Genomic DNA, 25,645 nt, shown 5'->3' with positions numbered 1-25,645 from the left:
TCTCCGCCTCTCTCTTTTCCTTTAAGATGATCCTTAAAACCTACCTCTTTGACCAAGACCAAATCTGCCCTAAATTAAAAGCAAAATATAACGGATGCTGGAAATCTGAAATAAAAACAAGAAATGCTGGAAATACTCAGCAGGTCTGGCAGCATCTGTGGAGAGAGAAGCAGAGTTAACGTTTCAGGTCAGTGACCCTTCTTTAGAACTGGCAAATATTAGAAATGTAAAAGGTTATAAGCAAGTGGGGGTGGGGCAAGAGATAACAGAGGAGAAGGTGTAGATAAGACAAGATCACAGAATAGCTGATCAGAAGGTCATTAGATTAGAGATACAGCACTGAAACAAGCCCTTCAGCCCACCGAGTCTGTGCCGAACATCAACCACCCATTTATACTAATCCTACACTAATCCCCTATTCCTACCAAACATCCCCACCTGTCCCTATATTTCCCTACCACCTACCTATACTAGTGACAATTTATAATGGCCAATTTACCTATCAACCTGCAAGTCTTTTGGCTTGTGGGAGGAAACCGGAGCAAAGATACGTTAATGGTATGTTGAAAGACAAAGCATTAGTACAGAAAGGGTGTTAACGGACTGAAAATTGAACAGCCGCAAGTACAAACATGCAAAAAACAGTGGGTAAGCAAACTGAACAAACTCCAGGTGTGGAATGTACATATTATGGTGCACTAGGTATCGCAACTATATGGGACAAACTGGAAGGTCTTGTAGATCCTTTTCTGCATGTTATTTTTCATATGTTCAGAACTTAGAATGGAGTGGATGAGTGGATCAGTGGAAAATGCCTGATTATGGGTTCAAAGTAAACTTAGCTGAAGCAGAAATAGTTATTAGTTGGCAGCACCATTTGAAGATCTACTTTTGGGTTGCAGCCAGCCACACAAGAATGGCATGGTACAAGCCAGCACCACTAGCACATATATTAGAGCAAGGACAGATACTGTTGGGGAATGGAGGCTTTGAGATTTGTCAATCATGTCTGAGGATTCCGACAATCTTGTATCTCTGCTTCCGTCCCAGCTGTGTGCAAGGTTATTCTAATCCTTGTTTTGCTTCCCCTCAATAACCTCTACATTCAGTCCTATTGTCTTTGCATTTCTAGTCAATTTTCTATGTCATGTCGGCGGCATAGGAGGTACTTACCTTTATTAGCCAAGGCACAGAATAAAACAGCTGGGAGGGAATTCTGGAACTGTGCAAAACACTATTTGGACCACAGCTGGAGTACTGTGTGCAGTTCTGGTCACCACGCTATAGGGTAAGTGGTAGGAGGTTAAGAGGGAATTCAAAGGGAAATATTTTCACCCAGAGGGTGGTGGAGATCTGACACTAACTGCCTGAAAATGTGGTAGAGGCAGAAACCCTCATAACATTTAAAAATACTTGGATATGTACTTAAGTGCCGTAACCTACAAGGCTACAGACCAAGAGCTGAAAAGTGAGATTAGGCTGGATGACTACTTGTTGGCCGGCATGGACACGATTGGCCGAATGGCCTCTTTCCATGTTATAAATTTCTATGATTCTATGAACAAGTTCTCTCGAACTGTCTTTTGACTTGGGCTTCGCATCCCTCAGGCCTAAGCAATCAGAAGATTTGCCTTTTGCAAGGGCGAATGGAACATATGCAAGATAATGTTTTTCTTTCAAAATTAAACATCATCAGCAATAACACATTCAGCTAAATGCACTTTTGGAAGTTACAGAACACAAATGTATAATCAGCCATCATTTTTTCTCTCACTCCAATACACAGCCTGCGCTTTAAAAAAAATAAACGATAGCTGGATAATGCTTTTGAAAATTGTCACCTAGCTTTTTTTCCCAAATAATTTTTTAAAACGTGCAGAAACTGCTACAAGCTAGAGAAAGATATTCAATCAGTAGAGCTGACAAAGTGATACTAAGGCATCTTGAGAAATAAGAAATTCAAAAGCAGAATCTCAGTTCCCAAATACCTATTTGGAAGGGAAGCTGTTTGAGAGAGGACAAAATAAAATACAGAAATGGCACAAAATAGATGACCTCAAAAATAAAAACATGACTGACTGCAAACTCACGTTCACACAATTCGAAGTCAATCATCATCGGCACAGCTCTGGACAAAGGTGCTAGCCCAGGCTTTTAGCTGGCTCTATGGCCTTCAATTAAAATTAATAAAGCCAATGATAGAGCACAAAAAAGACAATTTAGTGTATGGATAAACGTTGTCAAGTCATTCTGAAATCATGGAAAATTTACTACACAAACATAGGCCATTCGGTTCATTGTGTCCGTGCCAGTCGACGAAAAGTTACCAAGCCTAATCCCACCTTCCTACACTAGGTCCGCAGCCCTGCAGGTCACAGCTCTTCAACTAGATAGCCAAGTAATTTTTAAATGTGGCGAGAGTTGCTGCCTCTACTACTCTTTCAGGCAGAGAGTTCCAGGTCCCTACCCTCTGGGTGAAAAAATGTCTGCTCATCTCCCCTCTAATCCTTCCACCAATTACTTTAAATCTATGGCCCTTGGTTTTTGACCCCTCTGCTAAAGTAAATAGGTCATCCATATCCAATCTATCTCGGCCCTCTCATAATTTTATACACCTCAATGAAGTCACCCCTCAGCCTCCTATGTGCCAAGGAAAACAACCCCAGCCTATCCAATCTTTCTTGACATCTACGTGTTGGCAACATCCACGTAAATCTCCTCTGCAGCCTCTCCAGTGCAATCACATCTTTCCTGTAATGTGGTGACCAGACTGCGTGCAGTGCTCAAGCTATGGTCTAACTAATGTTGTATATAGTTCTGGCATAACCTCCTCCCTCTTACATTCTATGCCTCAGCTAATAAAGGAAAGCAGGCCATATGCATTCTTAACCACCTTATCAACCTGTCCAGGGCTATCTTTAAGGACCTCCGGACACGCACTCCAAGGCCTCTCTGTTCCTCCACATTACTCAGTATCCTCCCATTTATTGTGTAATTCCTTGCCTTGTTGCACCTCCCAAAATGCATTACCTCACACTTCTCCACACTGAATTCCATTTTACATTTCCCTGCCCAACTGACCAGACCATCTACGTCTTCCTGCAGTCTAAAGCTTTCAACCTTTGCTTCCAGCCGCTAAGTCAATTTTAAATCCAATTTACTACTTTGTCTTGGATCCCATGTGTTTTTACTCTTTTGACTGGCCTTGCTAAAAATCCATGTAGACCACATCCACCACACTGCCCTCATCAACCCTACTGGTCACCGTCTCAAAAAACTCAATCAAGTTAGTCGGGCATGACCTTGCCTTAACAAATCCCTGATGACTGTTCTTGATCAATCTAGGCCTTTCTAAATGAAGGTTTATACTGTCCCTCAGAATTGAGTCCAATAAGTTGCCCACTACTGAAGTTAAACGAACTGACTTACAATTACACAGATTACCCCTTCCTCCCTTTTTAAACAACGATACGTTGACAGTCCTCCAATTTTGGCACCACTCTTGTAGCCAGGGAGGATTGAAATTTGATGGTCATATGGAAAATAAAAGTTTAAAAAAAATTGAAGTTAAATTTGAACATTGGAACTCTCAGTTCGGGAGAACAAATGACACGATAAAACAAATTCAGAAAGCAGTTTGAACAATTTGTGGTATAAAGATGAAGTGCCAGTTGCTGGTTAAATTATGCAATTACAAGCTGTTGAATTTACAGATACTTTCAATCACAAATGTGGGTATTGCAATTTGTAGAATGGAAAAAAACCTGAAAAAATGTGAGTGTGACAATTGGGTAAAGGCATTCAAAATTCTGATCACAGAAACATAGAACCATCACAGAAACATAGAACCATCACAGAAACATAGAACCATCACAGCACAGAAGGAGGGCATTCGGGCCGTCGTGTCCGTGCTGTCTCTGCAATAGCAACTTAGCTAGTCCCACTCCCCCACCGTTTCCCCACAGCCCTGCAAATTCCCTCTCTTCAGGAACTTACCCAATTCCCTTTTGAAATCTACATTTGAATCTGACTTCACCATTCTCAGGCAGTACATTCCAGATCCTAACCACTCGCTGTGTAAAATTTCTCAAGTTGCCATTGGTTCTTTTGCCATTCACCTGTGACAGTGTCCTCGGGTTCTCAACCCTTCCAACAATGACAACAGTTTCTATCTACCTACTCTGTCCAGACCCTCATGCTTTTGAACACCTCTATCAAATCTCCTCTCAACCTTCTCTCCTCGAAGGAGAACAGCCCCAGCTTCTCCCATCTATCCATTTAACTTGGGTTTTAATATCGTAAATAGGGAACAGCTATAGTCGGTGAGTCAGTAACTGCATGGAGGTAATCGGAGGGGTTATTAGGACATGCAATGTTTTATTAGAAACAGGACTAGAAGCAGAATCCATTGTACAACATTTACAAAAGAGTCATACAGACAGAAACAGGCCTTTCAGCCTACCATGCCCATGCCAGCCATCAAGCACCTATCTATTCTAATCCCATTTTCTAGTACTTGGCCCATAGCCTTGTATGCTATGGCATTTCAAGTGCTCATCTAAATACTTCTTAAATGCTGTGAGGGTTCCTGCCTCTACCACCAGGCAGTGTTCCAGATTCCAACTAAATTTTCCTCAAATCCCCTCTAAACCTCCTGCCCTTACCTTACATCTATACCCCCTGGTTATTGACACCTCCGCTAAGGGAAAAAGTTTCTTCCTATCTACCCTATCTATGCCCCTCATAATTTTGTATCCCTCAATCAGATGCAGAGATTTATGAGAATGGTACCAGGGATGAGGGACTTCAGTTATGTGGTGAGACTGGAGAAGCTCGGATTGTTCTCCTTAGAACAGAGAAAGTTATGGAGAGATGTAATAAAGTCTTCAAAATTGTGAAGGATCTTAATAGAGTAAATAGGGAGAAACAGTTTCCAGTAGCAGGAGGGTCAGTAACCAGAGGACACAGATTAAGATGATTGGCAAAAGAATCAAGGGGAGATAACGAAAGTTTTTTTTTAAACCAAGTTATGATCTGGAATGCACTGACTGAAAGGGTGATGGAAGCTGCTTCAAAAGCAAGATTCGAAAGGGAACTGAAGGGCAAAAATATGCAGGTCTATGGGCAAAGAGTGGGGAAGTGCAAGTAACTGGATAACGCTTTCAAAGATTCAGCACAGAATGGATCGTTCAACCTCTTTCTGTGCAGTAGGCTTTTATAAAGAAGTGAAAAAGAACAATTTAAAAGGGTATGGTTTAATTTATATAGAACCTTGGCTAGACCACACTTATAAAGTATTGTGCACAGTTCCCACCTCTATATTACAACAAGAATATGCAAGCATTGGAGAAAGTGCAAAAAAGATTTATAGTCATGATGCCAAATCTGAGAAAGTCCAACTATCAGGAAAGACTGAACAGGCTGGGGCTCTAGCAAAGACAAGGCTGAGGGGTGACCTAGTAAAGGTCTAAGATTATGAAGGGATCTGATACAGTAGACAGAGACGATGTTTCCAGCTGTGGGAGTTCAAAACTGCAGGCTATGAATATAAGATAGTCACTGATAAATCTAATAAAGAATCCAGCAGAAACTTCAGGTGGAACTTACTACCACATGTAAGGGTTGAGGTGAATAGCGTTTAAGGGGAAGCTACATAAATACACAAGGGAGAAAGGAATAGAAGGATATGTTAATAGGGCGACATGAAGTAAATATAGAGTGGGAGGATGCTCCTGTGAAGCTAGATTGGGTGTGTTGTGCTGCAAATTAGATTAGATTAGAGATACAGCACTGAAACAGGCCCTTCGGCCCACCGAGTCTGTGCCGAACATCAACCACCCATTTATACTAATCCTACACTAATCCCATATTCCTACCAAACATCCCCACCTGTCCCTATATTTCCCTACCACCTACCTATACTAGTGACAATTTATAATGGCCAATTTACCTATCAACCTGCAAGTCTTTTGGCTTGTGGGAGGAAACCGGAGCACCCGGAGAAAACCCACGCAGACACAGGGAGAACTTGCAAACTCCACACAGGCAGTACCCGGAATCGAACCCGGGTCCCTGGAGCTGTGAGGCTGCGGTGCTAACCACTGCGCCACTGTGCCGCCCACACAAATTATGTGTGATAGGTCAAACAAATCATGGTATAAAATTCTATGATACAAAAGAAGCATACTTTCCCAACAAGCTATCAATTAAAGCACAATACAATAAATCAAAAATGTTACAATATAGGCAGAAGTGTTCAAAATATTCATCAAAAAAATTACTTTAGCCCATGAATCCTTCCTTATTTCAACGAAACACAAGCCTCCTGTGTAACAAGGTTTTGTAGCAATCCTTTAAAATTCACTACATGAAAGATACAATAACTTATATCTATATAATGGTTTTACCAGCCCAGGGTGCTTCACAGACATCAAGGCAAAGAATGAAAAAATGAGACATTAGGACAGCTGATGAAAAACTTAGACAAAGAGGTAGCTTTTAAGCTGTATCTTAAAGGAAGAGAAAGGTGATGAGGCAGAGGGGATTAGGGAAGGAATTCTAGACAGTTGGAGGCACAGTGGCCAATGGTGGGGTGAAGGGAATGGAGAATGGACAAGATTCCAGAATTGTTGAACCTAGTGTTCTCATAGGTTTGTACGAGGAGAAGGTTACAGAGATAGAGAGGGGTGAGGCCATGGAGGGATTTGAATGCAAGAATGAGAATTTTAAATCTGAGATGTTGGTATTCCAAGAACCATTGCAGGTCAACGAGCACATGGGTATTGGGTTAATAGGATACGGCACGAGTTAGAATATGGGCAGCAGAGCTTTGGATGAGCTCATGTTTATGGAGGATTGGACTTGGGGTGCCAGCCAGGCCAGCAATGCAATAGTAGAGGCTGGCGATAACAAAAAGCATGGACAAGGGTTTCAACAGCAGATGGGCTGCGACAGATGACATTCCGGAGGTGACTGTAGGTGGCCTTCGTGATGGAGACAATATGGGTTTGGAAGCTCAACTCAGGGGCAAACATGAAGGCAAGCTTTCTTCAGCCTGAGATGGTGGCCAGGGAAGGGGATGGAATCAATGGCAAAGGTCCATGGGTACCAACGACATAAGCAGGTCAAGGCAAGAGGTTCTGCATAGTCAGTCTGAGGAACTCGGCACCAAATTAAGCAGAACCTCAAAGGTAATAAGCTCTGGATTATCTGAGCCACTTCCAATTGGCATAGGGCAAATAAGATTCGAGAAATTAATGCATGGCTCAGAGACTGGTGTTGTAGAAGTGGGTCTGGTTCATGGGGCACTACACTGGGGAAAGTGATGGCTGTACCATTGGGACAGTCTACACCTGAAACGTGCTGGGGCCAGTGCTCTAGCGAGCTGCATAACTAGGGAAGTAGAGAGGGTTTTAAACTGAATAGTGGGGGCAAGGGATCAAATTTGGGAAGATATGGTAAATCAAGGAGTAGAGACAAGGCAAGAGAGAAAAGTATTAAAATGGGAAATGATAGACTGTGACAGGAATGGACAGAACGTACAAATCTAAGAGTAAATCAACAGATAAGGCTAGAGGTTACAAAAGAAATAAAAGGACAAAACTAAAGGCTCTGTATCTGAATGCACGTACCATTCAAAACAAAACAGATGAACTGAGAGCACAAATAGAAATAAATAAGTACGATCTGATAGCCATTACAGAGACATAGCTGCAGGATGACATAGACTGGGACCTGAATATTGCAGGGTACATGGCATTTAGGAAGGACAGGAAGCTGGGAAAAAGTGGAGGGGTAGCTCTGTTAATTAACGATGGTATTAGCGCAATAGAGACCTAAATACAGGAAACCAGGATGTAGAAGCTGTTTGGGTAGAGATGAGAAATCATAAAGGCAAGAAGTCACTTGTGGGAATGGTATACAGGCCACCTAACATTAACCATACTGTCGGACAGGGTATAAAGGAAGAAATAATGGCAGCTTATCAGAAAGGTACAGCGATAATTGTGGGGGATTTTAACGTACATATAGATTGGAAAAATCAGATGGGCAGAGGTAGCCTACATGAGGAGTACATAGAATATTTTCGGGATAATTTCTTCAAATAGTACGTTCTGGAGCCAACCAGAGAGCAGGCTATACTCGACCTGGCATTGTGTAGCGAGATAAGATTAATAGTTAAGGCGCCCTTAGGTAGCAGCGATCATAATATGATTGAATTTTACATTCAGTTTGAGGAAAAGTGGGTCCAAGACAAGTATTTTAAAACTTAAATAAGGGCAATTATGAAGGCATGAAAGCAGAGCAAGCTAAAGTGAACCGGCAAAGTAGGTTAAGGGATAGGTCAACAGAGATGCAGTGGCAGACATTTAAGGGGATATTTCAGATTACACAGATTAGATACATTTCAACGAGAAAGAAAAATTCCAAGGGTGGGACCCGCGGTTAACTAAAACAGTTAAAGATAATAACAAACGTAAAGAAAAAGCATATAATTGTGCAAAGATGGGAGGCAGGTCAGAAGATTGGACAGAATATTAAAAAACAGCAAAGAATGACTAAAAGATTGATAAGCAGGGTAAAATTAGGGTACGAGAGAAAGCGAGCTAGAAATATAAAGACATACAGTAAGAGTTTGCACAGATATTTAAAAAAGAAAAGAGTTAACAAAGTGAGCGTTGGTCCTATAGAAAGTGAGTCTGGGGAATTAATAATGGATGATAAGGAGATGGCAAATGAATTGAACAGGTATTTTGCATCAGTCTTCAATATTGAGGATACAAGTAACATCCCAGTAAGACAGGAAATGGAAGGGAGGAACTCAAGAAAATTATAATCACCAGGGAAGTGGTACTGAACAAATTGTTGGAGCTGCGGGCTGACAATCCCCCGGGTCCTGATGGACTTCAACCTAATCTGTTAAAAGAAGTGGCAAGTGAGAAAGTTGATGCATTAGCTTTAATTCTCCAAATTCTAGATTCGGGGAAGGTTCCGTTAGATTGGAAAATAGCTCCTTTATTCAAAAAGGGAGGGAGACAGAAAGCAGGAAACTACAGGCCAGTTAGCTTAACATCTGTCAAAGGGAAAATGTTAGAAGCCATTATTACAGACGTTATAGCAGAGCATTTAGAAAAATTCAAGGTAATCAGGCAGAGTCAACATGGCTTTGTGAAAGGAAAATCATGTTTATCCAATTTATTGGAGTTCTTTGAGGGAGTTACATGTGCTGTGGATAAAGGAGAACCAGAGGATGTATTGTTTTTAGATTTTCATAAGGTGCCCCATCAAAGGTTATTGCAGAAAATAAAAGTTCATGGCGTCGGGGCCAACATATTGGCATGGATAGAAGATTGGCTCGCGAACAGAATAGAGAGAGTAGGCATAAATGGGTCATTTGCTGGTTGGCAAGTAATGCATGGTGTGCCACAGAGATCTGTGCTGGGGCCTCAACTTTTTGCAATTTATATAAATGACTTAGAAGGCGGCACCGAAAGTATGGTTGCTAAATTTGCTGACGACACAAAGATAGGTAGGAAAGTAACTTGTGAAGGGCACATAAGGGGGCTACAAAGGGTACTCATAGGTTAAATGAGTGGGCAAAGACCTGGCAAATGGAGTATAATGTGGGAAAGTGTGTAATTGTCCAGTTTGGCAGGAAGAATAAAAAAGCATATTATCTAAATGGAGAGAGGGCTCTGAGATGCGGAGGGATCTGGGTGTTCTGGTGCATGAATCGCAAAAGGTTAGTATGCAGGTACAAAACAAATTAAGAAAGCTAATAGAATGTTATTGTTTATAGCAAGGGGAATTGAATACTAACGTAGGGACGTTATGCTTCAGTTATACAGGGCATTGGAGACCCCAAATCTGGAGTACTGTGTACAGTACTGGTGTCCTTATTTAAGGAAGGATGTAAATGTGTTGGAGGCAGTACAGAGAAGGTTTACTAGACTAATACCTGGAATGGACGGGCTGTCTTACGAGGAAAGATTGGATAGGCTAGGCTAGTATCCACTGGAATTTAGGACAGTAAGAGGTGATTTGATTGAAATATACAAGATCCTGAGGGGTCTTAACAGGGTGGATGTGGAAAGGATGTTTCCCCTTGTGGGAGAATGTAGAACTAGGGGTCACTGTTTAAAAATAAGGGGTCGCCCATTTAAGACAGAGATGAGCAGAAATTTTTTCTCTCAGAGGGTCATGAGTTTTCGGAATTCTCTTCCCCAAAAGACGATGGAAGCAGTCTTTGAATATTTTTAAGGCAGAGGTAGATAGATTCTTGATAAGCAACAGGGTGAAAGGTTATCAGGGGTAGGTGAAAATGTGGAGTAATCAGTTCAGCGATGAAGTTACTGAATGGCGGAGCAGGCTCGAGGGGCCAACTCCTGCTTCTAATTCGTATGTTCGTATGGCAGGTTCCTAACATGGTGGCTTTAGTCTTGCCAAAATTTAACTGGAGGAAATTTTTACTCATCCAGTACAAGATGTCAGACGAGCAACCTGACAACAGAGAGGGATCAAGCGAGGTGGTGGTGAGATAGTCAGTTCCAAGTTTTACTTAGTTACAATCAATATACTACTTTTCCACTGTGATCAGCATACTGTTTTACCACAACACCTCTTATCATGATGGATAAATGCTGGATTTATTATATTTTTTTATTTAGAGATACAGCACTGAAACAGGCCCTTCAGCCGACCGAGTCTGTGCCGACCATCAACCACCCATTTATACTAATCCTACATTAATCCCATCACCCTCTCACATCCCCACCTTCCCCCACCACCTACCTATACTGGGGGCAACTTATAATGGCCAATTTACCTATCAACCTGCAAGTCTTTGGCTGTGGGAGGAAACCGGAGCACCTGGCGAAAACACACGCGGTCACAGGGAGAACTTGCAAACTCCACACAGGCAGTATCCAGAATCTAACCCGGGTCGCTGGAGCTGTGAGGCTGTGGTGCTAACCACTGCGCCACTCTGACAGAAAAAAAAAAGTTGAGGAAGAATACTGTTCCCTATATTATGCATTAGTATAAGTTTCATGTACAAAACGTACTTTTTCCAGGCAATTTATCAGTCACATGATGCTGATAACCTTGGGCCTGTATCAGATTGACTTGAAATCCCACTCTTCTATCCACATAATGCAGAGCAACATTTAGCAAGTGTAACATCAGAAGCAATGAAGATAAACAGGCTGTACAAGGTTGGCATTTTCTGCTGGCTGAAAAATTCAATTTAAAAACAAACAGAACTAGGAGCGGGCTCTCCCAATTGATTTTTGTGGTCATAAGCCATGGTGACCAGAAGTGCCAGGTGCAGTTCTTGGCTATGGAGTTAGCTATCGAGCAACTAGAGCTACAATTAGCCTACATGGTTCTGGACTGGGAAAGCAGAAATGGAGAAAAAGAACATGGAATCATGTCGAAGCAAAAGTCAACAATTCCAGTTCCAGAGTAGAAAAAATTAGCAAAAAAACATTGCAAATGGATTCAGAACCATTTCTAATCATGTGCACTTGCCTTTTTTTGTCGATTCGGAGACAAATTGGACAATTAGCCTACATGGTTCTGGACTGGGAAAGCAGAAATGGAGAAAAAGAACATGGAATCATGTCGAAGCAAAAGTCAACAATTCCAGTTCCAGAGTAGAAAAAATTAGCAAAAAAACATTGCAAATGGATTCAGAACCATTTCTAATCATGTGCACTTGCCTTTTTTTGTCGATTCGGAGACAAATTGAAACAGGTGTTTCAGGTTTGATGTTGCTTGCTACTAGGAGTATGGAAGAAATGTACTGAGCTGCCAATGGTCAAAGCAAATTGCTATACTCTAACATATCCAAACTTTAACAGGAGAGTTCTCGGCTTAGAAGAGAGTTTAAGAGTTTGGAGCAGCAGTGTACAAAGCTGCATCAAAGATATTGTATGCATACTTTTTGAAGACAACACAGTGTAGTGCAACTGCGCATGTTATTGCTCTAAATTGGACATTTGCCTCAAACACCAACTACTCAGACGCTCTAACAATGTGAAGACGACTGACAGCTCAGTCACCCATTATTGACATTCCACAGGGGATAATTTTGCTATAGCTACATGTGACCCTCAAGCCCGAGCAATCCAACCTTTGCAAATCAAACCTAATCAAAAAGGCTGATGGAATGTTATCCTTTACCTTAAAGAAGCTGGAATACAAAAATGGGGAGGTTGTGCAGAGCCTTGGTCAGACCCCACCGAGAGTACTGCATTCAGTTTCGGGCACATTATCTCAGGCAGACACAATGGTCTTAGAGGAGGTGCAGCGCAGATCAACCGGAATGATACCATGGTTTAAAGGCCTGAAAGAGGGATGATCTACTTGGTGTTTAAAGTCATAGAGGATTCAATAGGGTAGATACAGTGAAACTATTACCTCTGGTGGGGGAATCCAGAACTAGGGGGCACAATCTCTGCCAATTAAGGGCTCCAGTGTTTTATTGACCTGTTTTTCTTTAGAGCTGGTAAAACTTTTGGACTGTAAGCACATGCTTTATTTGAAAATTGATCAGTTTCCCGTCTCTTCCATTTCTCAGCATTTCCATAGGCCTCCCGTTATATTAGTTATTCAGATGGCCTTTACATTGTCCGTGTCTGCATGGCCATTCTCCATTACCTGACTGAAACAATCTGCTACATTATCCAATAATTATTCCACTTCCTTAACTAAGAGCAGCCAATTCAGCATACAGAAGTGAAACCTGGAACCTTTTGGCTTGTGAGCCTTTCTACAACAGGCAGCACTTTTATCCACTATTGCAGGGGTCGGCAACCTGAAACTCCGAAGCCACATGCAGCTTATTAAGGGCTTGTCCGACTCCTGACCTTGATTGAGCAGAACCATATATATCAATTTTTAGAAAATAGTTATCGAAATGTGTTTCTAATTAAAAAATATCAGATATCTATAAACCTCCTTGGCGATGGACATTTTAACATAACAGCTAGAACTTGCGAAATGTTTAATCACAAAAATATGAAATTCTATTGAAAATTTGCTTGGATCAAAAGTCATAAGTTACGGGGCACTGTTCTGCCAAACAAAATGACGTCATGCGCCACTGCATTAATGACTTACCTATAACTCATTAGCTGGTCACGTAAGTCACTCGCAGGCATTGATGGTAATTAAATTTTTTCTTGAGAAAATGTTAACTTTTTTGCAAAAAACCTTCAAAATGTTGATAATCAAATACCCTCTTTCATTCATACTAATACATATATATTTTTATGAGTATCAGTAAAAAAAAGTGCTGCAGAGAAATCCATAAATGTATCTGGGTTGACATTTAAGTAACAGCATTGCAGCTCTTAGGATATTGCATTTTTGACTAAACTTTAAAAATGGCCCTTCTTGTTATTGGCGATTGTGGGCCACTAAGTGACCTTTGTTTGATTCATGTGTCCTGTTCATCAGATTATCAAATATGCTGCACTGAGTCATCTGAATGAACCAAGGATGACATACAAATCGTCTACATCATAGAGGACCTATTTACACCTCCTGAGACCAGCCCACCTGATGCCTTTGCCAGGGATCACTGCTACCCGGTAAACCGTGATCTTAGCCTCCCTCGGGTTTGAGATCCTGATCGTCAGTCTGTCAAAGGCTGAGCTGGCAGATTGGAAGTCACAACGAAGCTCGTCGCCAATGTCTGCCTTCGCCAAGAGGAGGCTCTTAAGATATGGAAAATGGTCCACATTTTCCAGGATCTTGCCACCGATCTTGACTCAATTACTTCAATGATCGCCTGGTCAGCCTCCAACCATCATAAACTTCAGCTCATTCAAAACTCTGCTACCTGTCTCACAACCTCACACTTGTCCTTCACAGATTATGGCAGATTCAAAGGGCTGAAAACAGCCTAGAGGAGGATAGGAAGTGTGGGGGGTACTTGAAAAAGGTAATTAGGAGAGCAAAGAGGGCGCATGAAAAAACACTGGCGGGCAAGATAAAGGAAAATCCTACGGCATTTTCTAAATATATTAAGGGTAAGAGGATAACCAGGGGAAGAGTAGGACCCATCAGGGACCAAAGTGGCAATCTGCGTTTGGAGCCGAAGGACGTAGGTGAGGTTTTAAATGATTACTTTTCATCAGTGTTCACTATGGAGAAGGACGATGTATATGTAGAGATCAGGGAGGGGGATTGTGATATACTTGAATAAATTAGCATTAAAAGAGAAGAGGTATTAGCTGTTTTAGCGGCCTTAGAAGTGAATAAATCCCCAGGCCCAGGTCAGATGTATCCCAGGCTGTTATGTGAGGCAAGGGAGGAGATTGCAGGGGCTCTGACACAAATTTTCAAATCCTCTCTGGCCACAGCAGGTGCCAGAGGACTGGAGAACAGCAAATATGGTATCACTATTCAAGAAGGGTGGAAGAGATAAACCAGGTAATTAGAGGCCAGTGAGTCTAACATCAGTGGTAGGGAAACTACTGGAAAAAATTCTGAGGGACAGGATTAATCTCCACTTGGAGAGGCAGAGATTAATCAAGGATAGTCAGCATAGCTTTGTCAGGGGGAGATCATGTCTAACAAATTTGACTGAATTTTTCGAGGATGTGACTAGGTGTGTAGATGAGGGTAAGGCAGTTGATGTAGTCTACATGGATTTCAGTAAGGCTTTTGATAAGTTCCCACATGGGAATTTAGTCAAGAAGTTAAGAGCCCATGGGATCCAGGGCAATTTGAGAAATTGGATCCAAAATTGGCTTAGTGGCAGGAGGCAGAGGGTGATGATCGAGGGCTGTTTTTGCAAATGGAAGCCTGTGACCAGTGGTGTATCGCAGGGATTGGTGCTGGGACCCTTGCTGTTCGTAGTGTACGTTAATGATTCAGACATGAATATAAGAAGTATGATCAGGAGGTTCGCAGATGACATGAAAATTGGTGGTGTCGTAAACAGTGAGGAGGAAAGCCTTTTACAGGATGAAAAAGATGGGCTGGTAAAATGGGCGGAGCAGTGGCAAATGGAATTTAATCCTGAGATGTGTGAAGTGATGTATTTTGGGAGGACTAACAAGGCAAGGGAATATACAATGGATGGGAGGACCCTAGGAAGTACAGAGGGATCTTGGTGTACTTGTCCATAGATCATGGAAGGCAGCAGCACAGGTAGATAAGGTGGTTAGGAAGGCATATGGGATACTTGCCTTTAATAGCCGAGGCACAGAATATAAGAGCATGGCAGTTATGATGAAACTGTACAAAATGCTAGTTAGACCACAGCTGGAGTACTGTGTACAGTTCTGGGCACCACACTATAGGAAGGATGTGATTGCACTGGAGAGGGTGCAGAGGAGATTCACCAGGATGCTGCCTGGGCTGGAGCATTTCAGCTATGAAGAGAGACTGGATAGGCTAGGGTTGTTTTTCTTAGAGCAAAGAAGGCTGAGGGGGGACCTGATTGAGGTATACAAAATTATGAGGGGCATAGATAGGAAGAAACCTTTTCCCTTAGCGGAGATGCCAAAAACCAGGGGGTACAGATTTAAGCTAAGGGACAGGAGGTTTAGAGGGGATTTAAGGGGAAAAAAATTTCACCCAGAGGGTGTTTGGAATCTGGAACACACTGCCTAAAGGGGTGGTAGAGGCAGAAACCCTCACAACATTTAAGAAGTATTTAGATGAGCACTTGAAACGCCATAGCATACAAGGATAAAAGCCCAAGTGCTGGAAAATGGGATTAGAATAGATAGGTGCTTGATGGCCAGCACTGACATGATGGTTTTATGACAGTTTACTTGCTACCTTCTTTTTAGGCAGTCCCTCAGGTTCGAGGATGACTTGCTTCCACTCTAGTTTGATGGGTTCTGAGATGGCTGATAGAGTCGCCAGATCATGCATTGGACTTGTCATACGAGGGGCAGGTGGTGCTTGAAGGATCAGGTCGATTAGTTTGGAAGTTGGTGCGTTCCCTCCAATGTCTTGACTTTGCCTCCAATGTCTTGACTTTGACTCCGCAAGTTCCCAAAGTCCCTTGAGGCATATGATGCCTTCCTGAATGAGCTTTCTCCATCTAGGATGGTCACAAGCCAGGGACTCCCATGAGTCGATGGTGATGTTTGATCTCTTCAGGGATGCTTTGAGGACATCTCTAAAGTGCTCCTGCTGTCCTCCTGGGAGTCTTCTGCTACGATCGAATTCTGAGTAGAACAACTGCTTTGGGAGTCTGGTGTCAGACATACGAATGACATGACCCGCCCAACGGAGCTGGTTCAGGGTAATTAGCGATGTTGGGTAGGTTTGCTTGGGAGAGGAAGCTGCTGATGGACCGCCTTCCTTGTCACCAGATTTGGAGAATCTGAGGAAGGCACCTCTGGTGGTACTTCAGTACTTTGAGGTGCCTGCTGTAGGTTGTCCAAGTCTCCGAAGTTTATAGGAGCGCAAAGATCACTGCTGCCCGGTAATCTATGATCTTAGTCACGGGTTTGAGATCCTGATCTTGAAACACTCTCTTCCTCAGTCTGCCAAAGGCTGAGCTGGCACACTGGAGGCGATGGTGAACCTTGTCGTCCATGTCTGCCTTTGCTGGGGGGAGGCTCCTAAGATATGGAAAATGGTCCACATTTTCCAGGATCTCGCCACTGATCTTGACTGGCAGGTGGGGGGGGGGAGGGGGGTTGTGCTGTGGGAGCTGGTTGGAAGCGGACCTTTGTTTTCGGAGTGTTTAGCGAAAGACCCATTTTCTCATCTGCTTTGGATCAGTCAACAATGATTGGAGCTCAGTTTCAGAGTGAGCGCACACACAAGTATCATCTACATACTGAAGCTCGACGACTGAGGCTGAAGTGACTTTGGTTTTAGATTGAAGTAGCATAGGTTAACTGTTTCCCATTTGTTCTATAGGTTATCTCCATGCCTGCGGGTAGTTTGCTAGAGGTGAGGTGCAGCATTACAGCGAGGAAAATGGAGAAGAGGGTTGGTGCGATGACACAGCCTTGCTTGACCCCGATCTTGACAGAGGTTCTGTGGTGGTTCCAATGGTGAGGATCACAACTTGCATGTCGTCGTGGAGTAGACGAAGGATGGTGACAAACTTCTGAAGGCAACCAAATTTGAGCAGGATGCTCCATAAGCCTTGTTACCACCACCAGTCTTCAGCCACCGAGTTCCCACTCTCTAATTCCCTCTCAAAACACTTCCACCTTATTCACATCTGCCTTCTTTGATCACCCATCTTAACCTGTGATCATTCACCTCATGCTTCAGTGCCATGTGACCACTTTCTACATTAAATGAAGTGTCACTGACCTGAAACGTTAACTCTGCTTCTCTCTCCACAGATGCTGCCAGACCTGAGTATTTCCAGCATTTCTCGTTTTCATTTGAGATTTCCAGCATCTGCAGTATTTTGCTTTTATTTATTATAGGTATGTAAATACAACCTGCTCTGGCTCTATTTGCTTGAAGTACAACTTCAATTCTGGACAAGAAAACAGAAAGTCAATTTGAGCTGGAGCTAACTTGCCAGATATTTTCTGATCAAGATGCTACAGAAGTTTCTTGTTTGTTATAGTTTAAGTGAGTTTTAATGCAGAAGAATGGGAATATAAGTTTTTAGTACTGGGTCTAATTCCAATCCTTTGTTCATTTGGTGTACCTACTCAGATATCTGCTGAAAGTGTTTAAGCTAGAGAAGGTCCTGGTTATCAGGCAGAGCTTTATGACTTAAGCACATATGCCATTCCAATCAATAACTTTGAGAAGCACACTTGAAAATATTTTACCTTCTTCTGCCCTTTCTTGATTTGGTTAAATCAATGAATCTCAAGAAAATGGCACACTTTGGATGGCTTTTCAGCTAAAAAAAAACTCAAGAGAAAGAATAGAGGAGCTCATCGGATGGCTTTACAAATTTAGCAACTGAGTCACAGTTTCAGAACACCCCAAATTTGATTCCAGTCCACACTTCACTATCTCATCTTACACAGAATAGTAGCAGTATGACAAGTTTACAATGGATTCAGGTCAGGAAGGAGAAATTCCCCGACACTTCCCAGTCCTGATTGCTAACCAGCAATTCCAATAGACATTAGAGATAGCAAAAGGAAAGCCATGACTAGATTCATCCATCATGCTCCTTGCAGTTGACTGGCCTGTCCCCATTCACACATGAAAATTAGTCACTTGGGCAAGATAATAGATATATATGTACACACCCAGCAGCAACTTGTTGCCTTTACTGTGCAGTACAGGAAATTAAAGTGCAAGGAAAAAATTGGAGACCTCAGGGAAATAGGCACCTGGGTTTTGAACCTAATGTCAGAAAGAGATCTGATCATTTCCCACCGTCCTAAAGTCAGAATTGTGCTGTTTGGACCTGACATGGAACTGTTGAGTATTTCATCTACCAACATATTCACCTTCTTTAATTTAAACTTCACCAATGGAGATATTTAGCTACTTGCATAGGATACAGGGCCCTACAGCACAAAGCACCCATTTCTGATACAGCCATAATGTACTGAACTCGACAGGCAACTCACCAAGCTTTCTTCAACAGACCTCCTGAACTCTCAACCTCGGCCACCTAGGACAAGGGCAGTAGGTGCATGGGAACACCACCACCTGCAACTTCCCTCCAAGTTACACACCATCCTGACTTGGACATATATCGCTGTTGCTCAATCACTGCTGGGTCATAATCCTGGATCTCCCTACGGAACATCATTGTGGGTGTACCTTCACCACACAAACTGCAGTGGTACAAGGTGGCAGCTCACCACCTCCTTCTCAAGGACAATTAGCAATGGGCAATAAATGCTGGTCTTGTCAATGATGCACACATCCTATGAACGAATGCATTTTTAAAAATCTATCACTATCAAACTCCTATGCAACAAAAAAGCATGTGAAGTAATTTTCATTTGCACTACTCAACAGAAGACCTCCAAGCCTCTATCTCAGACATGCTGCATGTGGCAGACATAAAAATTTCCCTTTTCTATTTTGAGAAACACCTTTTCAAATTGGCTCCAAGTATTATCTGATGTCATCAGAACCTTTCAAAGGCTAGTTGGTTCTCCTCCCTCCTTGAATGTTCAGCTGGAGAAGGCTGAGCTACACAAAGGCAGTCTTAGATTTGATCACACGTCTAAGGACTGTCAAAGGAACATAACTGGCCTCAACTGCTTTAGGTTCGGGAAGGGAAGAAAATAATTAGTATGGGTATCTACTCTCAGTTGCCATTCAGTAGTAAGAACAAAAGGAGAGCCGAGAGGGGTGTTCAAATTTGTATGGGATTCTGATAAAATAACTGGTGGGGGGGGGGGGCAACTGTCTCCACTGATTAGTAATAAGCAGAGGACACAACTTAAGATATCACCAAAAGAACAAAGGCAGCGATTCAGATTATCTTTATTCAGATGGCTGTCAGGACATAGAACACCCATCAGAAGTTGTTGTAGAAGCAAAATCCAGTATAGCTTTTAAAAAAGGCGGATAAAATATTTTTGAAGAAAAAATTAAAAGAATGGTTTCAAGTGGATCATTGTTTCCCAGTCAGCAGAGATGCAATGGACTAAATCATGTGCTGTTATCAAAATAGAGGTCGACCATCCAGCCCCTGCAGCCAATTAGAACATGGCTGAACTGTACCTCAACTCTATTTACCTACCTTTGCTCCACATCCCTTCGTACCCTTGCCAAACAACTATCTACAGCTACCTCAGTCTTGAAAGCTTCAATTGACACCAGCTTTTTTGGAGGAAGAGTGTTCCAGATTTCCACTACCATTTGAGTGAAAAAGGGCTTCTTGATTTCACTCTGTTTTCTTGATTCCCTCACCAGAGAAAATAGTTTGCATTTTTGTATATCCCCTCTAACATTTTAAACACCTTGATTAGATCACATCACAAACTTAATATTTCCTCTGGAATTCTCTCCAAGAGCTGCTCCACCTCTTTACCTTTCTCCTCCTTTAAGACACAAAACAACATTTTTAGTCACTTAATATCTCCTTATGTGGCTCGCTGTTTAATAATGTCCCTGTTAAGCGCCTTGGGACATTTTACAACATTAAAAGCGTTTTATAAATGAAAACTGCTGTTGTAAATGCAAGGAAATACAAGCCAACTTTATGTACCTTGTCCTCGTAATTTAACCCCCTAACAGAGAACTCCAAATGGGGTCTGACTAAGGCTCAGTACAAGCGAAGGGCAGCTTGCTCCCTTCCAGTCCCCTTGAGATAAAGTTCCATACGTTTTGTTGATTGCTTTTGGTACCTGTCCCCTGACTTTCCATGTGATTTGGAAGCCCAAGACCAATTTGCTCCTCTACATACCCTACTTTGTCACCATTTCAAAAATACTCTGATTTATCTTTCTTAGCTCCAAAGTGGATGACATCACACTTGCGCACACTGAACCCCATTTGCTAGTTTGGCCCAATTAATCGGTCTATGTTCTTGTTCCTTTGCAACATTCTGCTCCCATCTGCACACTATTTACTGCCCCTCAACCCCAAGCTTGGATTTTTTTCTAATTCTTTGATGGGATGTGGGCATCGCAAGGCCAGCATTTCTTGCCCAACTCTAATTGCCCTTGACAACTGACTGGCTTGCTAAGCCATTTCAGAGAGCAGTTAAGAATCAACCACATTTCTGTGGGTTTGGAGTCACGTGTAGGCCGGACCAGGTAAGGACAGCAGATTTCTTTCACCAAAAGACATTAGTGAACCAGGTGAGTTTTTACAATTGATGATAGTTTCATGGCACCATTACTGAGACTAGCTTTCAATTCCAGACTGTTTTTAATTAATTGAATTCACATTAAACCAGCTGCCATGGTGGGATTATATATACAATTCCTTCATCCAAATCATTAAACATGGTGAAAAGTTCAAATTCTTGGGGAACATGACTTGTCATGCCCTGCCAAACAGAATACATTCCGTTTGTCCCCACTCCTTATCTCCTACCTCCTAACCATTTTTTTTAATTTATTCATGGGATGTGGGCGTCACTGGCTAGGCCAGCATTTATTGCCCACCCCTAATTGCCCTTGAGAAGGTGGTGGTGAGCTGCCTTCTTGAACCGCTACAGTCCATGTGAGGTAGGTACACCCACAGTGCTGTTAGGAAGGGAGTTCCAGGATTTTGACCCAACGACAGTGAAGGAACGGCAATATGGTTACAAGTCAGGATGGTGTGTGACTTGGAGGGGAACTTGCAGGTGGTGGTGTTCCCATGCATCTGCTGCTCGTCCTTCGAGGTGGTAGAGGTCACGGGTTTGGAAGGTGCTGTCTAAGGAGCCTCGGTGCGTTGCTGCAGTGCATCTTGTAGATGGTACACACTGCTGCCACTGTGCGTCGGTGGTAGAGGGAGTAAATGTTTGTGCATGGTGTGCCAATCAAGCGGGCTGCTTTGTTCTGGATGGTGTCGAGCTTCTTGAGTGTTGTTGGAGCTGCACCCATCCAGGCAAGTGGAGAGTATTCCATCACACTCCTGACTTGTGCCTTGTAGATGGTGGACAGGCTTTGGGGAGTCAGGAGGTGGGTTACTCGCCGCAGGATTCCTAGCCTCTGACCTGCTCTTGTAGCCACGGTATTTATATGGCGACTCCAGATCAGTTTCTGGTCAATGGTAGCCCGTAGGATGTTGATAGTGGGGGATTCAGCAATGGTAATGCAATCGAATGTCAAGGGGACATGGTTAGATTCTCTCTTGTTGGAGATGGTCTTTGCCTGGCACTTGTGTGGCGCAAATGTTACTTGCCACTTATCAGCCCAAGCCTGGATATTGTCCAGGTCTTTTTGCATTTCTACACGGACTGCTTCAGTATCTGAGGAGTCGCGAATGGTGCTGAACATTGTGCAATCATCAGCGAACATCCCCACTTTTGACCTTATGATAGAAGGAAGGTCATTGATGAAGCAGCTGAAGATGGTTGGGCCTAGGACACTACCCCAATGAACTCCTGCATGATGTCCTGGAGCTCAGATGATTGACCTCCAACAACCACTGCCATCTTCCTTTGCGCTAGGTATGACTCCAACCAATTCCAACCACATCAAAAGGTTACCTCCAATTATGTGCTGATAATCTCTTGTGTGAAATCTGACCAAGTGCCTTCTGGAAGTTCATATAGATAATTTACAAAGACATTCACTTGTCTACCTTATTAATGACCTCAAATTTCAATGAGGTCCAACAGAATCACTCACTTTTAACACAGCCATATTGCCTCTCAGAATGGCTCATATATGTTCAAGTGCTCAGTCATTTTATCCTTAATGACATGTGCTACTAGCTTCCCCACAACTGACATCAAAATGGCATTGGCAATTTTTCAGTCGAACGGTATAATTTCCGAACCAGGAGAGCTTTGAGCGGTCACTAATTCTTCTGCAATTTCACCACCTACTTCTTTTAATACCCTGGGGTGGAAACCATCAGGTTGTGAAGAACTATTTATCCAAAGTTTTTTTCCCATTTCTATTTCGTTACTAATACTGAATCCAATAAGATTCACCCTTGTTCCATGTTCAACTTCCCTATCATTGGTATTTTACTATCTTCCTCTACTATGAACACAAAAACAATGTAATTGTTTCATAAATCTGCCATTATATTGTTATATATTACCATATCATCTGTACCTGTCTTTAATGGGCCCATATCTCCCTTACTCAATATGTATAAAAAAGGTTATCAACAATATTATTGCCATGTTTTGTTTCTGCATCGCCTTTTGAACACTTAATATTTCCTTTGCGTTCTTTTCTATGTCTTCTGTAATTTTTGCGCGCCCTTTTCTTTTCTATATTTCACCCAGCCTGCTGGATTACCGTTTTTCTGACATTTATTTAAGTCACTTCCTTTAGTTTTATAGTCTTACCCCACATATCGATCATGGTTGCTTGACTGTACAAGTGGAATTTTTAGTCTTTAGACGAATGTGTTGGTATTGTACTAAATACTTGTCTGAATACCTCCTACTATTTTTCTGCAGGTTTACCTGCCCAGTTTAATATGTTTAGTGTACACCTCATTCCAATGAGTCAACCATAAGGTTAAAACATTTGTGTGTGTGAGATCTTTACCCTTCTCAAACTTTAAAAACACTCTAAAATAAAAGCAAAATACTGCGGATGCTGGAAATCTGAAATAAAAACAAGAAATGCTGGAACCAGTTCCGAAGAAGGGTCACTGACCCGAAACGTTAACTCTGCTTCTCTTTTCACAGATGCTGCCAGACCTGCTGAGTGGTTCCAGCATTTCTTGTTTTTATTTTAAAAACACTATCATGTTATTTTGTGATTCTATGTGCATGTTGTGTCGATGAGGTCAGGAATGCGATCTGCTGTGATACCCCTGGTGGTTGAATCATACCCCAGCAAGAAATGAATGCTTTCAAGAGAGCAGTAAATTGGTAAGAGCAAATAATGAGACACCATTCAAAACATCAAAGGAGATCCTTTGAGAGGTGCTGATATCCATGATTCTATTAAAGATCAACAGTAGAATTCTCAAAATAAATCCTAACCTTACTTCTGTATAGAAGTTACTTACAGTTACTTAACTGTGTTGGAACTTCATTTCTTTAAAAATATACTCCTGGGCACCATTCAACATTAAAAAAGCACTGTACATCTCCCTGTAACAATTTACAAATCAAACTTTGCTCCTACATACTTCCACCCAAGCTAATTATTACCCTTTCAGTTATGTCACAATCCTTCTATCATGTTTTTCATAATGCTTTCAAATATGATGGGCAAATTAACCAAAAAATTAACAGTAATTCAATCTCAACGTTTTGCTGACACACAAACACCTATGAAATGCCACTCGTGGGGTTGGTTACACCACCTGAATCCCTGAATGGGGAGAACATACCCAGTTTTCCTTTGATATATACAACAGATAGGGACTTAATTGCAATGGCCACCATTTTGTGCTAAAACTTTTCTTCCAATTCTATAATTTTACAGTAATGTAAACTGTCGTGTTTGATACAATGTACTGTATTTTGATAAGATTGGACATGTGTGCCTCAAATCACACTTTGCCTTTTCTTAAAGATTTAATTTGTTATATAATACTAAGACCCAAACAGTGACATAATGGTTGAGTTAAACGAGGTTACATTATAAAAATGCTAAGTTGGGTGTAATTTGATTCAGTGAACCTCTCAGGTCTGTGCCGGTGACACTCAACAAAATGGCGAAAATAGTCTCCCCGAGGAAAAAAAACAAAACTCTGAGATGCTTTCGGAAGCTAATGGAGAATACAAGCAGATGAGAAGCAGATGAGAAGCAGCTAGTGATGGCGATGGGAGAATATTTCCGTGTTTTCACAGCACGGCAATGTGAAACAATCATGGGGAAGCTGGAAAGCAGGGAACCTCGCCACTACCACCATGGTTATCACAACAAACAGCAGCATTTACCCCAGATCACCACTCAACCACCACCCCCGCCCAGCCGCCACCATCCGCTTCTGACTCATGGAGGCCTGAGGAGCAGCAGCCAGCAATAGGACAGTTCACAGCGGCGGGGAGGTCGGCCCAGACCCTGGATTAGGCCTAGGATCAGGCCCACCAACAGTACCGGTCCCAGCCCAGGCCCACTCCCAGGCCCGGCCATTTCCTCTCCTCCACACGGAGCGGCAGCGACACTCTGGGCCCGGGCCCAGGCCCAGGCCGAGCCCGCTCCGAGTTAATGTTAAAGCCGGCGGTGAGGCCGACCTCGAAACGATAACAGCAGACCGACTGAGCCGGCCCCTAGTCCCGCGTCCACATTCCCCCAGCGGTACTCACCGAGCCGGATGGCCCCTGTACCCGGTCACTGCCTCTTAGACTCAATACAGCTCCTCGGCGACACCACCTCGCTCCCGGAACAACAGCGCCAGCTACAACCGTGCCCGCGCACGCCGCTCTCCCGTCTCATTGCCGTGCCCGCGCACGCCGCTCCCACGTCTCATTGCCGTGCCCGCGCACGCCGCTCCACCGTCTCATTTGCCGTGCCCGCGCACGCCGCTCCACCGTCTCATTTGCCGTGCCCGCGCACGCCGCTCCACCGTCTTATTTGCCGTGCCCGCGCACTCTGTTTCACGCCATGATTGCGCCTGCTTCACCCCCTCGCCCCATGCCCTGCCTGCACACTGCTTCACCCCCTCGCCCCATGCCCTGCCTGCACACTGCTTCACCCCCTGCACCATGCCCTGCCTGCACACTGCTTCACCCCCCATGCCCTGCCTGCACACTGCTTCACCCCCCGCCCCATGCCCTGCCTGCACACTGCTTCACCCCCCGCCCCATGCCCTGCCTGCACACTGCTTCACCCCCCGCCCCATGCCCTGCCTGCACACTGCTTCACCCCCCGCCCCATGCCCTGCCTGCACACTGCTTCACCCCCCGCCCCATGCCCTGCCTGCACACTGCTTCACCCCCCGCCCCATGCCCTGCCTGCCCACTGCTTCACCCCCTGCCCCATGCCCTGCCTGCCCACTGCTTCACCCCCTGCCTGCCTCACGTCGTGCCCGGACACGACTTCACCTGAAGCCATACCCAGATACTGCTTCACTCACCGCCCCACCACCACCACCCTCCCCCACCGCCCCCCCCTCCCCCCCCCACCACGCAGTGCCCGGACAC

The 25,645-nt window shown here is 43.3% G+C and overlaps 1 protein-coding gene across 2 annotated transcripts in view; it reads right to left on the bottom strand.

The window, feature by feature from the left end:
• The window catches only part of LOC137374021 (RNA-binding protein 25-like), a 131,523-nt gene extending 106,607 nt beyond the window's left edge, over positions 1-24,916 (bottom strand). For both annotated transcript variants that reach the window (XM_068039794.1, XM_068039795.1), the window contains exon 1: positions 24,809-24,916. The gene's annotated coding sequence lies outside the window, so the exon portion shown is untranslated. The remainder of the gene's footprint in view (positions 1-24,808) is intronic.
• Positions 24,917-25,645: the final 729 nt, after the last annotated feature.

The sequence above is a fragment of the Heterodontus francisci genome, chromosome 9 (genome assembly GCF_036365525.1).
Source record: "Heterodontus francisci isolate sHetFra1 chromosome 9, sHetFra1.hap1, whole genome shotgun sequence".
In the NCBI taxonomy this organism is placed as follows: domain Eukaryota; kingdom Metazoa; phylum Chordata; class Chondrichthyes; order Heterodontiformes; family Heterodontidae; genus Heterodontus; species Heterodontus francisci.
Note: the sequence above shows the minus strand (reverse complement) of the source record. Positions and strands in the feature narration are given on the sequence as shown.